Source organism: Macrobrachium nipponense, chromosome 34 (genome assembly GCF_015104395.2).
Source record: "Macrobrachium nipponense isolate FS-2020 chromosome 34, ASM1510439v2, whole genome shotgun sequence".
Taxonomy (NCBI): domain Eukaryota; kingdom Metazoa; phylum Arthropoda; class Malacostraca; order Decapoda; family Palaemonidae; genus Macrobrachium; species Macrobrachium nipponense.
In genome coordinates this window covers 31577559-31597558 of record NC_061095.1, presented here as the reverse complement: position 1 = coordinate 31597558, position 20000 = coordinate 31577559, and positions in this window count along the sequence as shown.

Below are 20000 nucleotides of genomic sequence, written 5' to 3'. Positions count from 1 at the left end.
GTTCCCTTTCTAAGTTCTCAAGATGTTGAATAAGTTATACACGCAGAAGAGTATTCTCTTATGTATTATTTCCTAATTTCGTTTGGCGTTTCGTAATCATACCTTTTGTCCTCTGGCCAACCGAAAGCGATCATCGTAACGTGTGCTGAGCCGCGAGGAGCAGTGATCCTAACAGTTCCTCTCAACCGCAAGAAAACAATCTCAGACATCTTTCTTTGTGAGGCATAAGAGACAGGCACGGACTAGATAAGGCCCCTCCCTCCCCCCCTCCTCTATCCCACCCAACTCAGATCCTCCACGGGGAACTCAAGAAAGCCAGCTGACAAATGGATGGCATTAAGGCCTTAATGGTCTTCGTAGGTAATAAAAGCATCTACCTGGGTGATCACGTCTCCGGCTTCGCCCTGTAAGAAATCTGGGAGATGCAAATGATGGGTCATCAGCCTCCAGATAGGAACTTCACTCAATGGACGTAACTGCTCATTAGACTCACAAGAACGTGTGCTAAGCTGGGCGGGGGAGGAGTGTTTGAGTTTCCTCCCTAAGAGGCTCTGTGATAACTGCTGGATGGTCTTCCCGTTTTGTATTGGTGATTCTCTTTCGGTTGGAGCCAAAATAATGGTCACAGAAGGTTAAATCAGAATCGGAAGCTTCGTGAGCACGTGGTTGCTCGGGAAGTTTAGTCTTCTGCTGAAATTGGCTCTGGAGAGGAGGAAACATTAGTATACTAATCCCTTCGAGGTGTTGACAATCGAGACATTCTTCAAGTCATTTCTAGATAGCAAAGCTACTGTTTATTACTGTTATCTTCAGAAAACTACTCGACGCTGAAGTTTATTGAGTACATTTATTCCACTGTCATATTAGCTTTTTACCTTCTATCCTCAATAGACATTCAGCCTTAAATACCTTTAATATATGAAGAGAAATCGTCCCATTTTACTCATCTCCATCGTAATATTGAGATTTCACCTAAAAGCAAAGCCTCCAAATACGCATGAAGGTGACAAGGACAATCAAAAGTTTGTATCGCAATTACACTTTGCACAATTTCGCTTATTGGGTGTACATGGCATTACTAGTCCATCGAATTTTTCACGGAGATATAATAATTATATCAGCTTGTACTTATACATGGACGTATTTCTTGGAGAGAGAGAGAGAGAGAGAGAGAGAGAGAGAGAGAGAGAGAGAGAGAGAGAGATTCAAAAGCTCTTGAATGAACCCTATGCTTACGAGACGTTTGTTTGGCGGCCGCTGATTGGCTGGTACCGAGAAGTAGGCAGCTCCCAGCCAATCAGCGGCCTCCGAACAAACGTCTCGTAGGCATAGGGCTCATCCAAGAACCTACCTTAAGTGAACGAGCTATAGGTACTCTTACATTCCAATTATCTGTCGAGCAACGAAGTTTGGCAATACATAAAGCAAACGCTTCCCTTATTAGTCGTACCATCCATCACTGTTTGCGAGGGAAACAAGCAAAAAATGCGCAGAAGTTTCTTCGGCGCAACCGAGTTTTCTGTACAGCGTATAACGCTGCATGAGCCGTGGCCCAGGTCCAGGTGATGGCCTGTCCTATAGCGTTGCCAGGCCCACGATCAGGGTTAACTTTAACCTTAAATAAAACAGAAATGACTAAGTCTAGAGGGCTGCAATTTGGTATGGTTGATGAATAGTGGATGATCATCAACATACCAATTTGCAGCTCAGTGGTTTTTAAGATCTGAGAGCGGAGATTGCGGACGGACAGACAAATAGACATCTCAATAGTTTTCTTCTACAGACAACTAAAAAGTTGTTTATTGTTTGGAGTCAACAGTAAGAACAATGGTGCATAAAAGCATGTTAGAAATGGTCATGGTGTGATGTTTACAGTTTGTGGTTCACTTTTTGTTTAGTTACATACAATAGGAGCACAATTTTATCATTCATCTAATCTACTTTGCATCCAACGACGCCCAGACACAGATGGAAAACTCACTTTATACGATTATAATGAGAAGCAGGTTAAAGTTCAGTGACGTGAGTTTTTTCTCTTTTAATTTATTTTTCATTTAAAAATTGTCAATGTACAATATATAAAGCCTCCCGCTACAATATTCCATAAAATCTCCTGTAACAATTCTCCTCAAATTGTTTTCAGTACACTATGTTAAGCCTGTCATTTTTTTTTCACATTTACCTTATATTAAAAAACAATTTTCTTTAATCCGTAGCTATTACCCAATACTTATTCATTAACATTCAAAATGTTTTTGTAATATACACCTTAGGAAATAAAATATTCATTAATTTATAATTCATAAATTTATAATTCCCCATTAACAGCATTTTCCGAAGAGTCCATTTATGTTCTAGAATGCTAAATAATACATTACTTAAAAAGATAAACATTCCATATATTTCTTTGGGAAAACCTTATAAAAGTTCCATTTACAGGTACTGTGCAAAATCCATCCATCATTATAGCCATGAATTCTTGCATTACTTGGAAATCACTATCAAACCCCGTGGATCGGTAGATTCCGTTTTCTTTGTGACTTCGGCGCAAACTGAGGTAACTTATTGGTGAGCCTGCCTCTTTTTGTGGTTCGTTTTCTTAAGCTCAAGGCAGTATTTCCTTTGGTGAAACTCCCCATTTTTCAAACTTCCGCAGAACGCAGGTCAGTGAGTCAATAGATTTTTTGGGACTAGTTCAGTACGAATTAGTGTACACATTGATAATAATAATCTTCTTCTTCTTCTTCCCAGCTTTTTCCCATTTTTATATGGGGTCGCCGTTTCGGATGAGCCGTTTCCATCTATTTCTATCTTGCACTTCTGCCTCATCAATTCCCTTCTCATGTAAAATCTCCCTCTACACAGTCCTTCCATCTCTCTTGGGTCTCTCTCTTCTTCTTCCTTGCACCTCCACTCCCATAGTATGTCTCCCAGCGTGGTCCTCATCTCTCCTCAACAGGTGTCCATACCATCTCAGCCTCCCCTCCTGCACTTTCTTTGATACTATTATTATTATTATTAATAATAATAATAATAATAATAATAATAATAATAAAAATAATAATAATTTAACGGCTCACAAAAACAGAGGACATATCTAAAACCTCTATCACTCTTGAAACTTGATGGCTAGATCAGTAAGAATAAGTATAAACATAGAAATAATAATAATAATAATAATAATAATAAATAATTACACAAAGCACTACACCCAAGAGCAAATACGGACAGACTATACATAACACGAAAGGAAGGAGGGAGAGGGGACTACTAAGTATAGAGGACTGCGTTAACATCGAAAACAGAGCACTGGGGCAATATCTGAAAACCAGTGAAGACGAGTGGCTTAAGAGTGCATGGGAAGAAGGACTAATAAAAGTAGACGAAGACCCAGAAATATACAGAGACAGGAGAAAGACAAGAAGAAAGTATCACTCATTGATGTCACAATACCATGGGACACCAGAGTTGAAGAGAAAGAGAGGGAAAAAATGGATAAGTATCAAGATCTGAAAATAGAAATAAGAAGGATATGGGATATGCCAGTGGAAATCGTACCCATAATCATAGGAGCACTAGGCACGATCCCAAGATCCCTGAAAAGGAATCTAGAAAAACTAGAGGCTGAAGTAGCTCCAGGACTCATGCAGAAGAGTGTGATCCTAGAAACGGCACACATAGTAAGGAGAAGTGATGGACTCCTAAGGAGGCAGGATGCAACCCGGAACCCCACACTATAAATACCACCCAGTCGAATTGGAGGACTGTGATAGAGCAAAAAAAAAAAAAAAAAAAAAAAAATAATAATTATAATAATAATAATAATAATCTAACGCCTCATAAAAATATAAAAATAGGACATCCGCCGTCACTCTTAACACTCGAACCATCCTTCCATTGTTACTCCAATAATTTCTTTGAAAAATTTCCTGTTTGATTCTAATGTTAACATAGTGTCCTACTTACTTAAACCATTCTTCATATTACTGCACGAGGATAAGGCTAACAATTAAAATCTGGATTAGATATTCCTGTAAAGTGCAGATAAGATCACTTATCTGTCTATAAGAATAAAATCCGAGTGGGTCTTTCTTGTTTGTCAGGCCCGGGGGGGGGTGGGGTAGGTAAAAGATCGGGAGGGTAGGGGAGATGACACATCCACCCTCCTCCTGCAAACCTGTTTGTCCACCCAGTTGGGGCTGGGTAGTTACGGAATTGGAAGGGTAAGGTAGACATGATGGACAGTGCAGGGTTCCAGCGCAGCGTAGCATGTGCTGTCAAGCTTGTTTAGCAATAATGCCTGAAATAAAGTTGATGTTTTCTGTTAGATATTGTTGTTGAGGTCCTAGACGTACCATTATCGCTAACAAAATACAGATTTTTTTTAATTTCTAATACCTGAATATCACTCTAGTTTCTATGACGCCAGTTTAGACTTTAATTGGTTAAATTATTATCAACAACCCTTATCGAAGCTAAGCTCTGTTGAAATATAGGTTAACCATTTATTTGAATATAGATTTAATAAGTGTGCTATTTAAAGATATATTTAAAGAACTGCGGCTGCTGTCTCCCTTACCCTCCCCATGAGGGGTGGACAGACAGGTTTGCAGCGGGTGGGGTGGCTGTATCATGTCTCCCCTACTGTCACTCAAGGGAGGACGCACAAGATCAGATCTTTTCAGATTTTATGATTACAGATAAATAGATAAGTGACCTTATCTGCACATCACAGGAATATCTCATTCTGAAATGAAGGTAATTAATTTACCTGAGTCAGGTCAAAAGAGATTACTATATGAAAATATTCAGAGAACTATTATCATTATTATTATTATTATTATTATTATTATTATTATTATTATTATTTATTATTATTATTATTGTTGAAAATAATATCTATTTCAGCCGCGTTTATTTTGTATAGAAGTTTCTCTATTCGTCTTATTATCTGACTTTTCTTCTGTACTCAAATTGGCTATTAAAACGCTAAATGGGGGATTCGTGTCAAAAACATGGTATTTGTGAAATTGAATATATATATATATATATATATATATATATATATATATATATATATATATATAATATATAATAAAAGGAGCCCATGAAAACACCAAAATATAGAGAGAAAAGTACTATATTTCAGAGACTGCTGTCTCCCTCTTCAGAGAGGCAGGTAATGAACATCTCAAAAGGAGCATGGATTTCAGATACGATCGACAAGGTTTTCATTCAACCAACGCTTGCTTAAGAAGATTAAAGGAAGATTTTCAGAGGGGGTGACCTAAATTGGCTTACCTGTGGATGGACCTCTTGGTATAAATACCACCTTTTCTGTAAACTTTTCTCATTCATCTACCTGAAGAGGGAGACAGCAGTCTCTGAAATATAGTACTTTTTTCTATATTTTGGTGTATTTATGGCCTCCTTTTATTAGATGGAATTCTGTTGTAACAGAACATTTTACCAGTCATATTAATATATATATATATATATATATATATATATATATATATATATATATATATATATATATATATATTCATATACCACGTTTTTTACATGAATCCCCCGTTTAGCGATTATAGCCAATTTGAGTATACGTAAGAGAAGTCAGTAATAAGAAGAACAGAGAAACTTCTATATGTTAAAACGCGGTTGAAATAGTCATTATTTTCAATAAAACCTGTATTAATGAAGTTCTTCTTCCAGAATATTATTATTATTGGATATTCTTATTATTATTATTATTATTATTATTATTATTATTATTATTATTATTATTATTATTATTATTATTATTATTGATGCATTTAAACAAGAGCTTCCGAGATTACGTCCACTTTACACGAGCAATTTTATTCAGTCAACTCCTTAACATTGTGAATTGAAATTGTGTGTGGCTGGAAACAAAGGAAGCTGGTGCAAACTATCTTCCCACGATGTTGTTTACTTTCCCTAGGTAAACTAAAAACGTAATCCGCCTTTATCAAAATATCAGCAATTACGTTTTTAAGGCTTTCCCAGTGGTCGTCGGGAATGTAGCCGTGCCCAGAGCCAGGCATAAATCTATCAGTTTCTCAGCGTGGCGTCCAACGTAAATTAGTATCCCCTTCCGGTGTTTGGTTGTACAGAAAACGAGGATGCACGCTGCCCTAGCTCACGCTGGTCGTTGAAAAGTATAGAAATACAGTGATTATAATAAAACTAAGTTTGATATTACCCTTTATAGTACCTTTAATACATTTCATTGTAAGCAGCTTTATCTAATAACAATGACAATTTTGGGGAAGTAACTCGACAGTAGTATGCCTTTTTGACTTTATTTAAAATATATACTGCACGGTCCTTCTTGTCAGATTGACAAGGGGGACCGTGCAGGTCATCTAAAGCTTTCTGCTTTATATATTTTAAATAACACAATCAAACAGCTATAATACTGTGGATTTACTTTCCCATATAACTGACTCATGTGTCTATGAGGTCACATAATAATAATAATAATAATAATAATAATAATAATAATAATAATAATAATAATAATTTGAAATTCCTTTCTTATTGCCACCACTCCTGGAAGCTTCAAATGATGTAATAAGAAGTTCTATAGCACATTTAGTGACTTTCGTTCTTTAAATTAAAACGTAGACTCCTTTTGAAATCTCTCTCTCTCTCTCTCTCTCTCTCTCTCTCTCTCTCTCTCTCTCTCTCTCTCTCTCCAATTGTTATAAATGAGTCTCTCTACCGTGGAAGTCATGGACACAGTTTGGTTCGCCGACCATCTCGGTAGGGGGCCATGCATGGGCCGACGAAGTGGGTCCAGGTCCGGTCCAGTGCGATGTGGTCCAGGGCTGGAAGCTGCTTCATTTGAGCTAAAAGGTTGGCGGATGGGGTAGTGTTGGTTACAAGAATTCCAGGTAAGAATTAGGGAATACACACACGCGCGCACACACACACACACACACACATACACACACACACACACACACACACATATATATATATATATATATATATATATATATATATATATATATATATATATTAAATATGAAACTGCAATAGACACAATGCCCTCTTAGCTTCTCAGATTCATTGCTTTTTTTGGGATACAAAGTCTTGAGCTCCAACTTCAAAGAAATTTGAAGGGATCATGATGTCCTGTACAATTTCATATGTATCTTGTAAGAATGACCAGTAGATTACTCACACACACACACACACACACACACACACACACACACACACACACATATACATACATATATATATATATATATATATATATATATATACTATATATATATATATATATATATATATATATAAAATCTATTTTATTCAATACTGTATGTCTATAAATTCTTTTTAAGACATGAGTATGAAATCATTGGAATCGCTGTTAGACTTTGTAAGCCAGGGCTTCGTGCACTGGATTGACGCCAAAAATTAATAATACCTATAATGAACACTAAACAAAATATGAAAAAAGTAATACAATTCCCGTTGATTCGTTAAATTCCACATAAAGATAACAGTCTGTGATTCAGAAACAAGGTAGGAAAATTATCACTAGATGAAAATTTAAACGATATACTTTTTAACCGGATCTAGTTTCCTTGAGGTGTCCAGGAGACAAAAATACCTATTGTGTCATATTGAGACATTTTTCTTTGAAGATGAAGTAAAACTCTCTCTCTCTATCTCTATCTCCGCACGCACACAGCCACACACACCCACCGTACACACACACACACACACACACACACACACACACATATATATATATATATATATATATATATATATATATATATATATATATATATATATAGAGGTATTTTCATTTAGAATAAAATTAATAACACAATTAATTAACAACTAGAATTTCTACTTTGCCTTCATAATTGTGTTCTGTAATTTTCACCGCAAGAGGTTCGTGTACATGTGAATATAAATAATGAAGGTCTTGTAGTTGTTAGAGGAATAAGGCTGAGGCTTAGGATTCCGTATGGTTTTCCGATATAAATATCTTTAGATCAATCAGTTTCTCGACGCACGCTCAGTGAAGACTGGCACAATAATAGCAGCGAGAAGTTGCTTAAATCAACAACGACAGCAGCAGCAATAATAATAATAATAATAATAATAATAATAATAATAATAATAATAATAATAATAATAATAATAATAATTAATTGGGAAAAAATTCTCTATCACGAGAGTATATAATGTTCTAACGGGTCCAAAATGATAAGACAAAATTTTAAGAGTTCGTGTATAATTTAAAAACACTACAAAAACGTTTTTTAAATTATTCACGGACTCTTATATTTTTTTTATTATTGTGGACCCCTTAGAACAAATTAATAATAATAATAATAATAATAATAATAATAATAATAATAATAATAATAATAATAATAAAATAATAATAATTTAATATTATTATTATTTTTTTTTTCTTTGGGGGGGTTGTCCATCACAGTCCTTCAATTCGACTGGGTGGTATTTATAGTGTGGGGTTCCGGGTTGCAGGAACCCCACACCATAAATACCACCCAGTCGAATTAGAGGACTGTGATAGACAAAATGAATAAATAAATACATAAATAAATAGATAAATAAATAAAATAAAATAAAATAAAATAAATAAATAACAGGGTAAAACATGGGGGTAACAATTCTGTTTAATTGTAAAAGTTTCGGAAAAAGATCAAAATCTACTTGGGGATTCTTAAACTGGTGCTGACGGAAGGAGTAGAAAGTGAAAGTTGGGATGTAATTCTGTTTGTAAACGTATAATAAAAATACCAGCATCAACCAGCTTTTGTTTGACAAAGGCTACACCAAGATGGCGTGTATCACGCACAGAGGGAGAGAGAACACAATGGCTGGTGAAAAAAGAAGACTTTGGAGGTGACGATGGGAGGAAACCCCTCAGGAGTGCCTGTAAGCCAAGGATATATTAAAGATTCACCAAATAATGGGAAAGTAAATGAACCTCAGCTTTTATTCTCTGTGAAATATAACTGTGCAAGTTATTCGTCATGCACTTCCTGCCTGAGCAAATATGCTTGAAGGGTGCAGATACCTAGACCGTGGGTGCAGCTGTTTACGTTTGCGTTCTGCATTATGTTGTCGTAATGGTCGAACTGTTGATGGGAATAGAACTGTCCTTAAATTCTGAAGTGACATAAGGCCTTGGTATAAGGACCGCCATAATCATATATGTTAATGATGTTGCATCCATGATGACAATTTTTTTTTATCCCATTTTGAAGTTTTCAGGAAGTACGCTAAGCTTACAAGTAGTATACTAAATGAGTCATCTACAAGAGGCCTCTCCTATCTTTCTTTTTTTCTTTAGATCTTCAGCTAAAAGCCAATATGGACAAAGTCAAAGTTAAGTACATTTTAGTTTAACCAGACCACTGAGCTGATCAACAGCTCTCCTACGGCTGGCCAGAAGGACCAGATTTTTTTTTTTTACGTGACTAGGAACCAATTGGTTACTTAGCAACGGGACCTACGGCTTATTGTGGGACACGAACCACATTATATCGAGAAATGAATTTCTAATCACCAGAAATACATTCCTCTGAATCCGCACTGCCACCAGCAGGGAGCGAACTTGGGCTACCAGATTGGTTGAGCACGCAACCAACTTGTCCAGTGTGGAACTGTATAGACATTATCAATATACTATAAACCCAAAGGGAAATACACTTACAGAGAAAGACGAGCTATAGGAAAAGGTGATAAATAATTAAATATGAGGGAACAGAAAATAGAATTGAAACGCCTAAATTCAGGACACGTCAGCAGAAAGAAGAAATAAATTTGCTCCTTGCTCAAACTTCAGGGGTCAGAAAATTGCCCACTGCACAAGGCAAAATATTCCACATTTTAGATTTAGCGAGAATAAAGCTCTTCGGTTATCCTAGAAAACGAAGCACTGACACTAGAAAACGACGCACTGTTACTAGAAAACGACGCACTGATACTAGAAAACGACGCACTGATACTAGAAAACGGCGCACTGATACTAGAAAATGACGCACTGTTCCAGCGGCAGCCTGCCTAGCTTGGTGAACAAAAACAGCTAGGTCAGGTCAATAATAGTTCAGAGGTTGCTTATCATTGCAGTTCATTTTATGCAACATAGTCTTTAACACTAATCGCTTTATGTCATCTCCTTTCTCCTTATCAATCCCTTCTCCTGTGTCCCCTACCTCGAATTCTTTTGCTATTGAAAAGAAAACTATTAATATTGCCATCCTGCCCAGTGATATTATTCACTAAGACAATTTCTTAACGAAGCTCTTGGCTTGTCAAGAGATTTTTTCATGAATATACCATATATGAGTTCATTTTGTCACTTATCATGAGATGGAGTCATTTATTTTTATACCACAGAAACGTTCTAGTTCTGCATGTTCTATGTCCAGTTACAATGATATAGTTGCTTAATGGTTTTCGTTTAACGATTGTTCAACTTGCTTTGTCTCTGAATCACAGTTCACGTTCAGGGGTCTTTTTTTTATTCTCTTTATCCCATAAATAAACCAAAGCCCCTTTTATAACCACTTTATTGATATTCTAATGAGGTTTATGGAAAAATAAAAGTAGCCATGATAATCTGTTCGTTACTTAGATTACGACAGCAGTTCTTCTTAGTTGCATGTTTGCGCGCAATTAAAATAATTTGTCTTTATTCATTTCGTATCGAATGTTAATGCTGTAGACCGTGTAGGGCACGTATTATATTCTCAAATTTATCTCCTTTATATTTTGGTTTTCCTGTATTCAATGACACTCATACAGAGGAAGTCTGTCATTTCGTGTTTTGATTGTCAGCTTCCTGCAGGAGCATTAAATCTGTAAACATACAACGCCTTCAGGATCTGACCTTATCGCAAAATATCGTCTTTGCAGATATGTCATAAGATCCCTCCGTTTTAAATTGCCCAGCCATCTCGTTATCTCACAAACTCCAGTACTTGCTCGTTGTTGATTTGAAATAGAAATAGACTCCCAGCTGGTTCGTCGAGACTGATCCCTTCTTTCCTCTCTTGTCTTATTCCCTTCTTGCTTGCACTATGTGACGGCATTGGGATTGTCGGGCAATTGACACATACGTTAATAATTCGAACATCGTCGCATTAAGTCCACAAACAATAAGCGGGGCATAACAACAAAGATAATAGTCAAATCCTACAGTTCGAGAGTTGTATTAATTATTCAGACTAAATTGACAAGGTTCGCAAGACAGTTAAACGCACGAGGCCGTAACGTTACTTGATTTGGGGAAATGCATATTTAATTCATAAAACGTAGAAGCCTGTTACTTATATATCGTATCGTACGAGTATTCCACATCCATGAAGTGAATGAGACAAGGCCCACGAGACCTCGGGTGCTGTTGTGAGCTTGGGTTTCTGTCATTGTTAGTGCTACGGTATTCTGCTGCCGACGTCCCTCGGGAGTTGGGCCGTCGGCGCAACCGATGTTGATTAGCGCTGTTGCCTCTCGGGGCCTCGGTGTTCACCGAGACTTAAAACTATGATCGTGTTGTCGATACCTTTCGGTGCTTCGAGGAATACTATTTTTTTTTTTTTTGAGATTTCCAGTCTCCGTCTTTCTTGGTACGGAATGCTATTAGGAGGAATTGAAACATTATTTGTCGACGAAAGCCAAAAGCATTTTTAGCTCTAATATTTAGTGGTATAATTGGTTTTCATCAGTACCTCACATGAAATACTGTATTAAATTTCCGTATTTAAAGAAAGAACAAGATTTGTTAGGATTTCAAACTTCAGTTTCTCTTACAGATATTTCGATATTTCGTCTTCCAGTACGTAGACCGGCAAAGTTTTTATTTTATTTACTTTGTCATTAAAGAAAAAAGAAAAAAATAAATCTTTTCCTATCTCCAAAAACGCGAGGGACGCTGGTACGACTTGAAACTCAAGTCTGGGAGATGGATAAACGATTGTCTGTATTTTGTGGTATGGCTCTGTCTGAAGGTCTTTCATGTTCGATCATAATTTTCTGTAGGATGTCAATATATTCGAGACTATTGCCTAACATCTGTTGGACGGTTGCGTCAGATATCTAACCAACTTTCAAACATGCGAATGATGGTTTGCCTACATAAGCTATTACAGTACACTATGGCGTTCTATAGCTTTAAAAATACTAGATTCAAGTTTGGAATCCCAATCGTGAGCAAATTTGACACTTCTTGGAAAAACTAAACCTTACTAACTTGGTGGTCGTTGCCATTTCTTTGTTTTGGTCATCAGGAGGAGCAACATTGTGCAAGCTTTCCATGAATTTACAATAATCCTGAAAAACAGAGGAGCAGCCTTCAACACTACCTCTCGCCCCCTCTTTGTTCCATTTCGGCCTGTTGCCTCACTACGTACAGCTTCTTCCCGCTCCTGCTGAATACTGCAGCAGCATCGTAAGAGCAGCCTCCGGGCTTTGCATTTTGCAGGGACTTACTGGCACCTGACGGAAGAGCAAACAGTATAAAAAATTGACGAAAAAGCTGGCAACATCCTCACTGAGAGAACAGAGCATGGAAATCTCCAGGCACTAAGAAGAAAACAAAACAAAATGAATAGAAGGAAAATCCAGATACCGTTTTTGAGTGTGACAAGAACGGAGATTTTTTTTCTTATGGCTCATTGACGGTCTAATTGCTGAAAGGTTTTCCTGCCTTCTTTCATTTAATACTTCTGATCAGGGCCGTCTTAATGCATAGGCACACTGGGCTCTTGCCCCAAGTCCTCAAGAGCACATGGACCTTTTGCTTATCTTTGTTGATTTTTTGTGTTTTTCAGGCTCATGTCATATTTTTCAACCGTTTGTGCTGATTACTCTTAGCTGTACAGTATGTTTTTTTTTTTTTTTTTTTTTTTTTTTTTTTTAAGCACAGATTTTGTTGGAAGCGCACCAATACAATAAAGTAAATAGAATTTTATTTACCATTTACATTTTAATTCCTGTGATTGGTTGTGTTGGCAGGGGGGCCCCAATATACTGCTTTACCCGGGCCTATAATGCTTTGTAAGACAGCCCTGTTTCCGAATCATATGCAATTTGCTCACAATACGTAGACCAAGCAAAAACACTTTGCGTTACAACCCGTGGTCTTCCATTCTTCCAGAAGACGACCGAGGAGGCCTGATGATTGTTCTGCGACGATGGCATTCGCCTCAGATCGTGGCCAGATCGTTATCGCGGAAGCTTTCAAGTGGCTGGAGGCAGGAGGTGGATGGGTGCTCGTGGATTAAGCAGAATGGCTGCAGCTATGATGATTTTCCCGAAAGCTTATCCCAGATCAAGATTTTTCGCTGCCCAACCAGCGGGTGACATGACACGAGCCTCTAACGACCATAAACAACCCTTGTCCTCACAGGTAATGATCGCTTGGGATTCTTACGGTGGTTAGCGAGTTACCAACCAGGGTTGGGGTAAGTTTACTGATGGAACGATGTGGCTGTTCGGGGCGGGGGTTTGTGGGGGAGGGGGGGGGGGGGGGCAGGGTGTAGGCATCCTGTATCTAGTCTAAATGTATAAGATTATTGTGATTGAGTTTATCGGGTAGTCTATTTTGAATTATTTTGATGGCTAACCAGTTCAAAACATCCAATATGATAGACACTTTGATTGGAACTTTCTCTTTCACACACACACACACACACATACATATATATATTATATATATATATATATATATATATATATATATATATATATGTGTGTGTGTGTGTGTGTGTGTGTATATATATATAAATATATATATATATATATATATATATATATATATATATATATATATATATTATATATAATATTTATATACGGAGTCTTGCATTACTTACCTGTCACTTTCTTTATCCGTCCGTGAGCCCAGACAGCGATTAGAGAGAGCCTGATAGTCCTTTTTTTTTTTTTTTTTTTTTTTGTTTGTTAGGCCTCCATCACCGAAAGTTTACTATCAGTCGATCGAATTCTAATCATCGGGACTTTGGAATCTGCCTCGTTATCATTCCAGATGGAATGTTGATACCTCAGGAGGGAGGAACGGTAATGACCTGTTTTGGAAAGTAATACTTTTAAAGGCAATCTTACAATCAGTACTTAAGGAGGCTTAGCCATCGGTAATGGTTCAATTTCCTTTAGGATGCCTGTGTCCAAGGGGATGTCAACGCAGGACACGAGATGGTGGAAAGGAAATGTTTATCTTATAAAAAAAGCTCTCTCCAGAGACCTTGACAAGGAACGTTTGTACACTATGGAAACAGATAGCAAAAGGCATGTTAGTTTTAAAAGTTATAAAGCGGTGCTGTGCTGTAATTCGGATCACGGTAGTTTTTGTCTCTATCAAGCGGAGAACTGGCTTCAGGAATTTTAATACCCTCAGTTAAATATTTGAAATAAAATTCTTTTTTTAAAATACGTCTTTATATTTGTGCCAGAACATGTCTCTCTTTCTCTCTCTCTCTCTCTCTCTCTCTCTCTCTCTCTCTCTCTCTCTCTCTGGTATCGATTTGTGAAAGAGAACGTGACCTGGACACAAATAAAAGGTATAATCAGACTCTGAAAGCAAATAATCCTTTTACCTATTAGGGAAACATTGCAGTTCGTAGCCCAGAGGCCATTTGTCATACCCATAGGGTACAGAAACATTAGTGAATGAACATCAACCGGAAAAAGGGTTTAGCAAGTACTACCAAGACAAATTGCTTGAGGGTTAAGGAGCTCTTGAACGAATGTCGTATTATCGCTTTGGTCATCTCTGGAGTGATGCTCTAACATTCATAATAACTGTCATTCATCATCTGTTTCTCTATTTGCTGCTCAGTTTCAAACCACTTTCATTTCTCGTAACTGTTTCTATCTTTCTGTCATACACGCAGAGCGTTTGTGATATTTATCCACCTACAATCATACACTACTCGTAAGCGTACGTTGACTAGACTTATACGCGTCACCTCCGAGGTTTCTAGGCCAGTCCCTTACGACGCACCGGATTGGATGTTGATAAGCCTATCACAGGGCGGGAAACTCTCAGTCTCTCTCGAGATTTCACATGGGTAGGATCTATGTTCCACCTCTTCTGAGGGATACGTCTTTTCAAAGTATCCCTCAGGAGAGATCGGAAATGCATCCTGCCTATGTGAACTCTCAAGAGAGACTGGGAGTTTGGCCTAGACATCAGATGCACGGATGGATGTGAATCTACTATAGTACTAAACAGGGCGGGAGCTTTTGGTTATGGAAGTCTTATACATACCCATTTGTATATATGAATAAACGATATCTTTGATCCCCGAGGGGCTACAGTAGATTCACATCAACCGTGCATCTGATGTCTAGGCCAGTCCCTTACGACGCTCCTCATTGGCTGTTGATAAGCCAGTCACACGGCTGGAATATAGTACTAATCACATCTCATTGAGCTTCTGGCATTTTTAGTACTAGCACTTCTGGGGTGACGCGTTGGTGGATACGTACCGGATTAATACCGAAATTTGATTCTGTGGTCGTCTCAAATTATTATTAATAAGAAACTCCAATTCTAGTTAATGGCAACCTGAGCAATTGGGTTCTAGGCAAATTGTCGACATTCAGAAATTTGGTAGACAGTGTCGAGAGATAAAATGTCGACGGTCACAATATCAATACAGTTTAGAAAATTGAACGAAATGTCGCAAAGAGTAGATATCAGTGCAAAATAAAAAACAAAAACTTTCGATGTTTATTCTAAAATTGTTTCGGGGTAAAATAAAAAAAAAAAAAAGATGTTATACTGGATATTTTGCCTTTCCGACATTTTATCCGTCGACACTTTGTCTTATCGACACCTTGTCGGCCCTCCCTGCTCTGATTAGATTTTAATGTTCCCTAGAACTTCTGACATGATTGGTTGATTGGTTAACCTTAATTGGCCGATGATCGAAGAACGCACCTACGCACGTGGGTTCCCACGGTGTGCGAGTCACGTGATCGATTAACACGATCGTTATGATTAACTACACGGTTGAAAATGACTAATTATAGACTTCAGGTCATAATGGACATTGGCGATGGTTTCCGGTCAGTCGGTGCGTGACGCAAGGTGCGTCGTCGACGACGAGGCCGAGTCAATCCTGGGAGTCGCTCAATCATCAGGTAATGGACCCGATGGGCGGATGGATTGGTGCCTCTTTTGTCGTCGACGGCGGCTGACTCAACTGCGTTCGTCGACATTATTCTTATTGCGTCTTCAGACGGGTGGCGCTTTGCATTAGCGCGATTATTCAGTTACATGTTGGACATTGCCTACGTGTAGGATACTCGATGATATGGTTTCAATACGCATTTATATATATATATATATAGTATATATATATATATATATATACATATATATATAATATATATATATATATATATATATATATATATATGAATCCTATCATATTACCGTGAGCCGAAGAATTTCTTATCAAACAAAAATAATTCCCATTCGGTTAACGTATATGAAAATACATTAATTCGAGGTAGGAGGCGAATTAGATATTAAAGGACATTTGTAGCTTAATGCACACACACACACACAAATATATATATATATATATATATATATAATACTATATATATATATATATTATATATATATATATATATATATTATATATATATGTATATATATATATACATATTTATTTACATATATATGTAAATAAATATGTATATATAATATATATGTGTGTGTGTGTGTGTATGTATATATATACTATATATATATATATATATATATATATATATATATATATATATATATAGAGAGAGAGAGAGAGAGAGAGAGAGAGAGAGAGAGAGAGAAAGAGAGAGAGTGAGACTTTTGAGCTAGAGTTACTGCTGTTTTCGTGCGTAGTTACTTTATATGATTTTAATATGTCATCTTTTAGTTCCCTTGAACAAATTCCAACAAATGGCATTCCTGATTCCCGTTCCATAGTAAGGAAAGTTTGTAAGGGAAAGGCTATGTATCATGAACGGTAGTGTCAGCAATATTAACACTAATAATCATTTGGGGCAAGGTTAGCACTAGAAAAGAGAGTAATTCTGTTTTAACAATGAATAAACCATGTATAGAACAGTCCCTTTTGAAAAGAGTCGTTCAAAGTATATATTCCTTAACTGCAATGAAAATGCAATGCAGGAAAAGAATAAAACTAAGATCACAAAAATATTATAATGACGAAATCAATTTTCTTTGACACGGCGCCCATGGCAGATTCAGAAATGAAGGTGCTCAGATGTTCTGCTACTTTCTTTCCTTACCTTTTATTACTTAATGCAACTCACATCCTTTCGGACATTCCATTGGCTCTACCTGCCCCCACCCGCGCCCCCCCCTATTCCCACGTATCCTACACCCCCTCTACACCCCCTCTACATAACACATCTACGGTAAAATTTGAGCAGTCGCCATTCAGACTGGATAATCAATAGTCCACACGACTTCAGTATTTGCTCCGGCAGTAAAGAGGCGTCCTTATTAGATAGAAGAAATCGCGTCAAATTAAAGTTACTCTTACCATTCAAGAGTAAAGTAGGATATAGTAAGTAGGTCAAGAGATAAAATTCTCTGTCGCTGATGGAGAGAACAGTTGACTGAAGGGGCTTCCTAGTTGGTCTGCCCAACGTGGAAAGTTGGACTATGATCGCATCCGGTGGGTGGGAGGAAGCTGTAGATAGCTTCCGTCCGGAGGGAGTATGGGAGTCCTACTGCGGACAGTGGGACGCTCAGGTATGGAATGCATTCCTATACACGCTATGGTTTTATATATATCTACATACATATACACACACCCACACACACACACACACACACACACACATATATATATATATATATGTTTGTGTGTGTATTGATTTATATATGAATTTTATCAGATCACCGTGATTCATACGCACTCATTAAGCTACAAATATCCTTTAATAACTAATTCACTCTGCCTCGGAATTAATATATTTCATATATATGTTAACCGAAGGGGGAATTTTTTAGGTGTTAAGAAATTCGTCGGCTCGTGGGCTCGAGCTACGGAACCAAGAATTTAGGACGTAGAGAGAAGCTCTTTACCCACAAAGGACATTTGTAGCTTAATGAATATATATATATATATATATATATATATATATATATATATATATCTATATATATATATATATATATATATATATATATATATATATATATATATATATATATATATATATATATATATATATATATATATATATATATATATATATTAACTTTATATCCTGATACCGGCTCTTTCAAAGAAAAAAGTCAGAGGGGTAGCAATTTCTTTTTGGGGGGTTAGGGGGTGGGGGTTCCTACACCAATGTCTTTTTGTATTCTCTATTTCGAAACCGTACCCTCGAAAATGTCGAAGTCACTGAAGGTCAGTGTTACGTAGGTTAAGAACAGAATTAAACACGATAAACTGACCAGACTCTTTCACATTAAATAATGAGTAACGACGACAATAAAGACAAGACTGATGATAATATGGCCTGATTGAGGACATAGTCTCTTTAATAATAATAATAATGATAATTTTTACTGCTCTCCTTTATCCATCTCTGAACTGATTTTCATACGCATGACCACATTCCTGTTTTACTAAATGGCTGACGATTTCGCCCCCAATCCTCACAAATCAGAAAATCTCCCCAAAACCGATTAGACGAGAGTTTCCATTATAACAACGGTAATCACAAAATTTCCACGAAAAAAAAAAAAAAAATTCTTAAGCATCGATATCCTTCCTAACTTCAAAATAGTGAAAGATTTCGAAGCAACCATTTCTCTCAAAACATTACGACCCAGTCGAATTCTCAGCTATGAATTTTTCCTCAAACTTAATTACCAACCAACTCACGGGGCACATTGTGGGCATCACTAAAGGTTCTTTGCAGCATACCTTCGGCCCTTATAGCTGCGATCCCTTTCAATCCTTTTACTGTACCTCCATTCACACTGTCTTTCTCCCATCTTGCTATCCAAATTCCTAATTATTATTTCATAGTACACCTGCGAGGTTTTCCTCCTGTTACACCTTTCAGACCCACCTACTCTCATTGTCCTTCCCAGCGCTGAATGACCTTATAGGTCCCAGTGCATGACCTTTTGCTTAAACTTTAAATTCCATTCCATTCCATTCCCACAATCACTGAAATCCAGATAATTCTTACAATTCCAAGAGTGACATTTTCCCTCAAAAGTTTAGAACCCAGAATTTAATTCGTTTTATTGAAACCTCCACTTTTATGATCATCGATTCTACTTTTACGTTGCTCTTCTGTTTTCGCTGCTTTTCGAGTGTCGGAATAATATCGCGACTCATCATTATTAATCGTTATTCATAAAGACAGCAGCATCATACAGCAAGCAGAAATGGCTCCAACTTCCCAGACAATCGAATGTTCCTAAGTAGAGGAAGAGGGAGAATTAGGACAGGGAAGAAAATAATATACCAAGAAAGATGGAGATAAACGGATCGGCGGAGGGTATGTTAGATCTTTAAGTACCCAAAAAAATTTGCATACACATATGAAATGACGATAGCAGAATAGCATAAGTCATTCAAACGCTAAATTCTTTCGCAAAAAGCATTTTCCCTGAAAAAACGAAAACGAAATTTGTTAGTTCAAACCCTTACTGGTGGAAGATATGTCTTTTTGTAGCCAGTCCGTTATAGCTATTTCCTTGTGTTCCTGGCATCCGGTGCGTCTGTGGTATGTCGTGAATCTTTATATATATATTTACATATATATATATATATATATATATATATATATATATATATAGTAGTATATATATAAATTAATCTACCAATGTCTTTAATATCTAATTGGTTCTACCTCGGAAATAATATGTGCATATACTATATGTATACCGAAATGAATTTTCGTTGATA